This window comes from Nerophis lumbriciformis, linkage group LG04, assembly GCF_033978685.3.
Source record: "Nerophis lumbriciformis linkage group LG04, RoL_Nlum_v2.1, whole genome shotgun sequence".
NCBI classification, from domain to species: Eukaryota; Metazoa; Chordata; class Actinopteri; order Syngnathiformes; family Syngnathidae; genus Nerophis; species Nerophis lumbriciformis.
The window spans coordinates 8,384,851-8,395,243 of record NC_084551.2 but is presented as its reverse complement, the minus strand read 5'-3'; positions in this window follow the sequence as shown (position 1 = coordinate 8,395,243).

The following is a 10,393-nucleotide window of genomic DNA, read 5'->3' as shown; positions in this document are numbered from 1 at the left end:
ATCGTTTACTGGATTGTACCGCTCGAAGTGTTGTATGCAGGGGACCAAAGATTTGGAACCGGCTTAATGAGAACCTCAAGATGCTGTATCCATTCTCCAACTTCAAAAATAAACTAAAAACTTATCTATTAACCACCTATATTTAATGCCTCATGTAGGGTAGACTACTGTTGGGTTTTGCATGGTTGAATGAATGTATGTATGTATGTGTATGCTTGCTTTAGTACTATTATCTTGTGTTAATCATATAGCGTTGTTTTTTGTTTTGTTTTTTTTGTTGTACTTGCTACCATGTTCCATCATTCCATGTATATTCCATCATTCCATGTATATTCTATCCTCTGGACCCCCTGTCAAAAGCTTCTTCTAGCTTATTTGGGGGACCCTTTCACGTACCAACATCTTTAAATGATGATATTTTACTACTATTGTATTTGTTATATGGTATTGTGAATAAACTTGAAACAAGAAACTTGAAACAAGAAAAACGTACCCCCAATATATGGACAAAAATGCAATTTTATTTCAGAATGTCATCCAGGAAAATTGTTATAATGTTTTACTTGACTGCACATAATTTATTGGGTCTAAAGTCAAGTCAGGGTGTATTATGAAGTGAAATTTGCCAGTCAGCTCACTAGTACGAGTTTCCTCACTCATCTTCGCACGGACGTATGCGTTGACCTGATCACTGATGGTATAACCTATGCTGCCTTTCAGGAAAGGTAAAGAAACGTGTGAAAATAAATTGTGTGAATCATCTGTGTATGGATGATTATTGTGATCATTTGTTTATGATTAATCACAAGTACCCGTATTTTTCGGACTATAAGTCGCAGTTTTTTTCATAGTTTGGCCGGGCTCCAGTGCGACTTATATATGTTTTTTTTCCTTCTTTATTATGCATTTTCGGCAGGTGCGACTTATACTCCGGTGCGACTTATACTCCGAAAAATACGGTAATCTTATTTTTGACGGTCTCCAAAAAATTTTTCAAAAACTCTGCAGCATTTTTGTGTCATTATTATGTGAAAATATATTTTTCTTAGAAATTAGTTTATTTACCCAAAAACTGTCTGTGAAGGGACAAGCGGTAAAAAAATGGATGGATGGATGTGAATTGAGGCTATACCAGGCCTAGGCAATTATTTTGACTCGAGGGGCCACATTTAGAGGAAAAAAAATGTGTCTGGGGGCTGGTATATCTATTTTTAGGAATACTAATACAAAACTTCACAATAATGTCTGATTGAATGCTAAAAACGTTATGACAGACCAGCTTAAAAAAAGAATGGGATTTAAAAAACATTTACTGAATGAGACACCCAGAATGTACATGAAAATAAAGAATGTGGGATTTACAATATTAACTATGAACGATAAAACACTGAATATTGACAACTAGGGCTGTGAATCTTTGGGTGTCCCACGATTCGATTCAATATCGATTCTTGGGGTCACGATTGGATTCAAAATCGATTTTTTTTTTTCAATTCAACACGATTCTCTATTCAAAAACGATTTTTTTCCCGATTCAAAACAATTCTCTATTCATTCAATACATAGGATTTCAGCAGGATCTACCCCAGTCTGCTGACATGCAAGCAGAGTAGTAGATTTTTGTAAAAAGCTTTTATAATTGTAAAGGACAATGTTTTATCAACTGATTGCAATAATGTGAATTTGTTTTAACTATTAAATGAACCAAAAATATGACTTATTTTTTCTTTGTGAAAATATTGGACACAGTGTGTTGTCAAGCTTATGAGATGCGATGCAAGTGTAAGCCACTGTGACACTATTGTTCTTTTTTTATTTTTTTTATAAATGTCTAATGATAATGTCAATGAGGGATTTTTAATCACTGCTATGTTGAAATTGTAACTAATATTGATACTGTTGTTGATAATATTCATTTTTGTTTCATTACTTTTGGTTTGTTCTGTGTCGTGTTTGTGTCTCCTCTTAATTGCTCTGTTTATTGCTGTTTTGAGTGTTGCTGGGTCGGGTTTGGTTTTGGAATTGGATTGCATCGTTATGGTATTGCTGTGTATTGTTTTGTTGGATTGATTAATTAAAAAAATAAATAAATGAATAAATAAAATAAAATCGATTTTTTTTAAATGAGAATCGATTCTGAATCGCAAAACGTGAGAATCGCGATTCGAATTCAAATCTATTTTTTCCCACACCCCTATTGACAACGTATGAATGTCACACCCCCTCTTAATCGACATATTTTACAATCAAGCAAAACGCAACAAACAGCGAAATATGAACGCGAAGGGTAAAAAAACAAAAAAAACACCTACAATCTGATATATCTGATATATCACTAAGCTTTAGAACTTTGTTATAAAAATCTCCTTCTGCGTCTGTCCCTGACACCCGCATTTCAGGCTGGCCGCTCTGGAAACACTCTGTGGAAACGCTCCCCACCCACACTGCTTGGTGCCTCGTCTGAGAATGTAGATGTCCATAGTAACTAATTAGATGACCATAGTAACTAATTAGATGACCATAGTAACTAGTATATCATGCAAAACCAACCATTGAAATACTTACGGTCATTTGAAAACATCACTGCACATCATAATGGCAGCTACAGTTTTGATCTTAAAGATCTAAAAAAATTATTTGAGAATGTCTGGCGGGCCAGATTGAAAAGCTTAAAGGGGAACATTATCACCAGACCTATGTAAGCGTCAATATATACCTTGATGTTGCAGAAAAAAGACCATATATTTTTTTAACCGATTTCCGAACTCTAAATAGGTGAATTTTGGCGAATTAAACGCCTCTCGGAGCGCCTCTCGGAGCGATGACGTCACGTTGTGACGTCACATCGGGAAGCAATCCGCCATTTTCTCAAACACCGAGTCAAATCAGCTCTGTTATTTTCCGTTTTTTTCGACTGTTTTCCGTACCTTGGAGACATCATGCCTCGTCGGTGTGTTGTCGGAGGGTGTAACAACACGAACAGGGACGGATTCAAGTTGCACCAGTGGCCCAAAGATGCGAAAGTGGCAAGAAATTGGACGTTTGTTCCGCACACTTTACCGACGAAAGCTATGCTACGACAGAGATGGCAAGAATGTGTGGATATCCTGCGACACTCAAAGCAGATGCATTTCCAACGATAAAGTCAAAGAAATCTGCCGCCAGACCCCCATTGAATCTGCCGGAGTGTGTGAGCAATTCAGGGACAAAGGACCTCGGTAGCACGGCATGCAATGGCGGCAGTTTGTTCCCGCAGACGAGCGAGCTAAACCCCCTGGATGACTTGGCTCACACCGAAGATGATCAAGAGAAGAATATCGACCCTAGCTTCCCTGGCCTGCTGACATCAACTCCAAAACTGGACAGATCAGCTTTCAGGAAAAGAGCGCGGATGAGGGTATGTCTACAGAATATATTAATTGATGAAAATTGGGCTGTCTGCACTCTCAAAGTGCATGTTGTTGCCAAATGTATTTCATATGCTGTAAACCTAGTTCATAGTTGTTAGTTTCCTTTAATGCCAAACAAACATACCAATCGTTGGTTAGAAGGCGATCGCCAAATTCGTCCTCGCTTTCCCCCGTGTCACTGGCTGTCGTGTCGTTTTCGTCAGTTTCGCTTGCATACGGTTCAAACCGATATGGCTCAATAGCTTCAGTTTCTTCTTCAATTTTGTTTTCGCTACCTGCCTCCACACTACAACCATCCATTTCAATACATGCGTAATCTGTTGAATCGCTTAAGCCGCTGAAATCCGAGTCTGAATCCGAGCTAATGTCGCTATAGCTTGCTGTTCTTTCCGCCATGTTTGTTTGTGTTGGCTTCACTATGTGACGTCACAGGAAAATGGACGGGTGTTTATAACGATGGTTAAAATCAGGCACTTTGATGCTTTTTTTAGGGATATTGCGTGATGGGTAAAATTTTGAAAAAAACTTCGAAAAATATAATAAGCCACTGGGAACTGATTTTTAATGGTTTTAACCATTCTGAAATTGTGATAATGTTCCCCTTTAACGGGCCACATGCGGCTCCCGTGCCTTAATTTGCCCAAGTCTGGGCTATACCATACTCGTTTTTATGGTCATGTGTAAGCATGTTTAAAGATCATGTCTTTACTGAGGGCGTAAGGACTTGTTTAGTCCCAACATCCCTACGAGTGAGAATGAAAAACAACAACAATACAAGGCCATCAGACAGCAATAACTGCATGCTGCTATACAATTTAGATGTGGAGGACAACATCCCCGCAGTGATGGAGAACTGATCTAAAGCCACAGTCTGGAGCTGAAATGAAAGGGAGCTTTGATTGCCCCCAGTCCCTCTGAAACCCTCCTGTGAGCTGCATGAAAAGTTGAATTGTGAGGTCGACAAATAAATAGTCAATGACAGCTCTGTGATCCAACAAGCATTGCTATCTCAGCCACGGGGGATTAAAGGCGCTGAACCCCAGAACACACAGAACACACACCCCTCCTCCAAAAGTACTGAAACTGTGACGCTAATTCCTTTATTTCTGATGACAAACGATGAATATGAGACAAGACATCAATGTTTCAACCATTCAACCAGGCATTTACATCTGCATAAGACAATTTTAGAGAAATATGCAACCAGTCTGATAATGACCTACTACCACATTGTTTAAACATGTCAGTAGATTTTACGATAACATTTTTTTTTTTTTAAATGGCAAAATTTAACTGTAAAAATAAATGTGGTACAATTTTTCCATTTACAGTAATGCACTTTAAAAGCAGCAACAGTAGATTCTATGGTAAATAAAAACTGTCCTTTCAGTCGTCATATTTTTACTCTAAAAATACCAGTGGTATAGTGTTTTTTATTTACAGTAATGCACTGTAAAAACGACTGTAGATTTTGCGGTTAAACAAAAATAAAAGGTCCCAGCTCAGTCAACAGAATTTACCATCAAAATAACAGTAGTACTGTTTTTTATTTATTTAAGGTAATTCACTGTAGATTTTATTGTAAATAAAAAACTGGCAGCTCAGTCACCATAATTTTACTGTAAAAATAACAGTTTTATCATATTTTTTTATTTACAGTAAATCTTGTTAAAACGATTTTAGGGTAGTTTTTACAGTAAAAATAAAAATATAAGCTCAGTCACCCGAATTTACAGTAAAAATAACAGTAGCACTGTTTTTTTTTCCATTTACGGTAAATCACTGGGTGAAAAAAAGATTTTATGGTAAATAAAAAACTGTCTGTCCCCATAATATTACTGTAAAAAAAGAGAGATATCATATTTTTCATTTACAGTAATTCAAGTGAAAAACGACTGTAGATTTTTCAGTTTAAAAAAATGGCCGCTCAGTCTTCAGACTTTTGCTGTAAAAATAACAGTGGTACTGTCAAGACTTGGACTTTGGGGTTTGTTTTCCCGGAATGCAAATGAAAGTTGGCGCGGGCAAGGCGTGAAGTTAAAGACATTATTTATTTTACACTAACAAAGGAACAAAAAGCGCGCTCAAGGCGGAAGTACAAACTTGACTAACGAAACAAAAAGACTTGCACGTGGGCAAAAAACTATGGACATGAACAAAAGTCGCTAACTGTGGCATGAATAGAAAAAACGTACTTGACATGGCATGAAGTGCGCAGAGGTAAACAGAGTGAATGTCGCCAGGCCGACCAACAGAAAAAGACAGGCTTTAAATAACAGTGACATGATTGGTGACAGGTGTGTGAGTCCAAACGTGGAACAGGTGAAACTAATGGGTAACCATGGAAACAAGACAAGGAAGTGAAAAGGCAGAAACTAAAAAGAGTCCAAAACCCAAACAGAACATAACTTAAACAAAACATGATCCAGACATGACAGGTACGTTTTTTCCCATTTACAATAATGCACGGTAAAAACAACGACAATATATTTTACAATAAAAATAAAAAAAACTGGCAGCTCAGAATTTTACCGTTAAACAAAAAACAGTGGTGTTGTTTTTCCATTTACAGTAATGCACTGTAAAAATAATGACTGTATATTTTAGGGGGGGGAAAACTGGCAGCTCATTCTTTAAAATTTGTATAACAGCAATACCGTATTTTTTTATGTACAGTAGCGCATAATAAAAACGATTGGAAAAAAAAAATTGTCAACTCAGCACCAGAAATTAAAAGTTAATAATAACCAATTTTGAATTTGCATTAAAGCTGTTGTGTAACAGAGAAGGGAAGGAGGCGACAACCAGGGCAGGACTGCGGCTATAAGGTTTATTTTAAACCTTTGATGAATACGTGGCGTGTGTATGCTACTCAAAGTGAATGAGTGTTGACTATGTGTAATATTAATAATGTAAATGTTACCAAGGGTTGTTGTCAGCAAATGTTGGTTGTATCTTTCGTCGTTATCCAAGGGGGAAGGCGAAGAGGCAGTTCGTGGACAGGCAAAAGGTCGTGGGCAAGAGCAGGGCAGCGTGGTCTGGGTCCGAGCAGGGAGGTCGTGGATCGGGGAGAGCAGTCAGGAATCCGGATGGGTGTCGAGTAGTGATGGGTCCGGCAACACCGATGCATCGGCGCATGCGTCGAGCTCATAGAGCGAAACCCTGTGTCGGTGCGCGTACCGCTTTTAGAAAGTCACGTGACCGATCATGAGCTGTTTTGGTCACGTGACCGATACGCGAACTGTGTCGCACTGACGCCTCCTCTGTGCCCTGTGAGCGGGTCTTTTCTACAGCCGGAGAAATAATAACTAAGAAGAGAAAGCGTCTAAAATTGAATACTTTGGAAAAACTGTCTTTTTTTTAATAGAAATGTGTAAAAAAATAATAATATTTTCCAGGTCCACAAGCATCCTCATTCACAACACGTTCTCTTAGATTTCCATGTTATGATACATGTTCACATTATTTATTGACTGTATCTAAAAAAGACAAAAAATATATTTTTATTTAAATGAAGTTATGAAATAATCCTAAATGAAATACAATGACTTGGTTTATATTATTGTATATACTAGGTCAGTGGTTCTCAACCTTTTTTCAGCAATGTACCCCCTGTGAATTTTTTTTCAATTCAAGTACCCCCTAATCAGAGCAAAGCATTTTTGGTTGAAAAAAAAAAGATAAAGAAGTAAAATACAGCACTATGTCATCAGTTTCTGATTTATTAAATTGTATAACAGTGCAAAATATTGCTCATTTGTAGTGGTCTTTCTTGAACTATTTGGAAAAAAAGATATAAAAATAACTAAAAACTTGTTGAAAAATAAACAAGTGATTCAGTTATAAATAAAGATTTATACACATAGAAGTAATCATCAACTTAAAGTGCCCTCTTTGGGGATTGTAATAGAGATCCATCTGGATTCATGAACATTCTAAACATTTCTTCACAAAAAAAAAAATCTTTAACATCAATATTTATGGAACATGTCCACAAAAAATCTAGCTGTCAACACTGAATATTGCATTGTTGCATTTCTTTTCACAGTTCTTTTTGACGGACATTTTAGTGACAAACCTGAGCTTGTGCTTCACTGAGTTTATGAACAAACTTACATTCATATTTTGTTGAAGTATTATTAAATAAATATATTTATAAAGGATTTTTGAATTGTTGCTATTTTTAGAATATTTAAAAAAAATCTCACGTACCCCTTGGCATACCTTCAAGTACCCCCAGGGGTACGCGTACCCCCATTTGAGAATCACTGTACTAGGTCATAAAATCAGTGTCAGTTGAGTCGGTCCATAGGTTGCCTGTAGGGATTTTTAATGTCCAGCAGATGTCAGTATTTAGTGACACAGTATCAATACAGTTTTGCAATGTGTCGAAACGCTTCATGACGCCTCATGAACCCATCACTAGTGTCGAGTGACAATGCACAATCACGGAGGACAGGAGAGTCACTGTGGAAAATACAAAAGGGCATGAACCAAGGGAAAACACGGAGAGAGAGAGATCATAACAAGGGTGAGGAAATCACGGGGAAAACAAGGGATGCCAGACGTGATGCTTACTGGAAGGTTAGCGACGTTCTGGCAAAGGTTCCTCGGGTCCGCTGGTCTTTATGCTGCTCCCCCTCGTCAAGTCCAGGTGCGCTGATAATTAATTGTTTGCAGGCTTGTTGCTGTGTGGGCGTGTTGTGCTCAGCGCGAGCAGAGGCTTGTCTGAGTGTGCTGCTAGCAGAGGGGTTAAGAGAGGTGCCTGCAGCTCCAGCTGCAAAGGAAACGTGGGTTCGACTTTGCGTCATGACAAAAGCGCTGGAAAAACATTTGACTTAGATTTTCTGTAAATTGGCAACTATTCCGCCGGAATTTCGGCATAAAAATGACAGTGGTACTGTTTTTTCATTTTCCTTAATGCACTGTGAAACAACGACCATACCTTTTACAATGAAAAACAAAACAAAAAACTGGCACCTCGGAGTCTTGTTCACGAGTTACGGAAGAGTGGATCGTCTTCAGTAATGCGGACGTTGTATCGATCCGTTGTGGTGAAGAAGGAGCTGAGCCGGAAGGCAAAGCTCTCAATTTACCGGTCAATCTACGTTCCCATCCTCACCTATGGTCATGAGCTTTGGGTTATGACCGAAAGGACAAGATCACGGGTACAAGCGGCCGAAATGAGTTTCCTCCGCCGGGTGGCGGGGCTCTCCCTTAGAGATAGGGTGAGAAGCTCTGCCATCCGGGGAGGAGCTCAAAGTAAAGCCGCTGCTCCTCCACATCGAGAGGAGCCAGATGAGGTGGTTCGGGCATCTGGTCAGGATGCCACCCAAACGCCTCCCTAGGGAGGTGTTTAGGGCACGTCCGACCGGTAGGAGACCACAGGGAAGACCCAGGACACGTTGGGAAGACTATGTCTCCCGGCTGGCCTGGGAACGCCTCGGGATCCCCCGGGAGGAGCTGGACGAGGTGGGTGGGGAGAGGGAAGTCTAGGCTTCTCTGCTTAGGCTGCTGCCCCCGCAACCCGACCTTGGATAAGCGGAAGAAGATGGATGGAATATTAAGAATGCAGCAAAATCTACAACGTAGCAAAAATCTAATATTGGTTAACATAAACAATAAACAAAGAAGATTACTGAAACATGTTGATCCAGTCATGCTAGTATTGATCCAAAGGGGATATGACCCTTGGTATTGATACTATCGCTATCAAAACAATCTACCCATCCCTCATGAAAGCCGGGGGGACAGTATTTATGTTTTTCACTCCCAGACATTTAGTTTATAGTTCATTACACTCAGTGCAACAACCCCTAAGTCTTGTGAGTTTAATAAACTAACAGATGCTTTCTGGAAAGTGACTCACTTAGGAAGTGTGATGTGAATTACATTTATATAGCGCTTTTTCTCAAGTGACTCAAAGCGCTTTACATAGTGAAACCCAATATCTAAGTTACAGTTAAACCAGTGTGGGTGGCACTGGGAGCAGGTGGGTAAAGTGTCTTGCCCAAGGACACAACGGCAGTGACTAGGATGGCGGAAGCGGGGATCGAACCTGGAACCCTCAAGTTGCTGGCACGGCCGCTTTACCAACCGAGCTATACCATCCCAAAGTATAATTCAAAGGAAGTCAGGCAGCAACTGCGGGAGAATATTTTCACCACGGACATCACTTCAAAATGTTAAGAAGCAGGATGACGTTCTGCCTTCAGGGAAAAGCAGCTTCCTAGAAGCAGACTGTATCAGGGTTCTGAGAAACCCTAACACAATTGTTTTGCGTTGTTTTGTTTTTTCTCACACAGTCTCAGAAATCCTCCATCGTTCTGTATAGTATGCTTGAAAAACATACTAAAAAGTGTCATAAAAAATACTCACCCTCAGATGTATTGGAAGACACAAAACACAATCAGTCCTTGTGGTCCTATACCGGAATCAACTGTAGGGTGGTGTTGTCGCGATACCAATATTTTGGTACCGGTACCAAAATTATTTCGGTACTTTTCGGTACTTTTCTAAATAAAGGGGACCACAAAAAACGTCATTGTTGGCTTTATTTTAACAAAACATCTTACAGTACATTAAACATAAGTTTCTTATTGCAAGTTTGTCCTTAAATAAAATAGTGAACATACAAGACAACTTGTCTTTTATTAGTAAGTAAGCAAACAAAGGCTCCTAATTTAGTCTGCTGACATATGCCTAGTCTAAAGTATGATTTATAAAGTAATGGTTTCATGTAAAGATATAAAAAGTCACATGTAGCAAGGCATGCTGTGAGCACTTTTAGTTTCCCAGCCTTAAAATACCCATAATATACATTTGATTGTTTGTAGTGTGAAACCTGTACTGTATATTCAATGACATGATTTTAAAAAAAAAAAGTGTTATATAATTTAACGATTGTTCTCACGTGCAAGATTCCTTCAATATTTCCACATTCCTTCGATTCATACATACGCGCAGATTCAGTGGGTACAGGA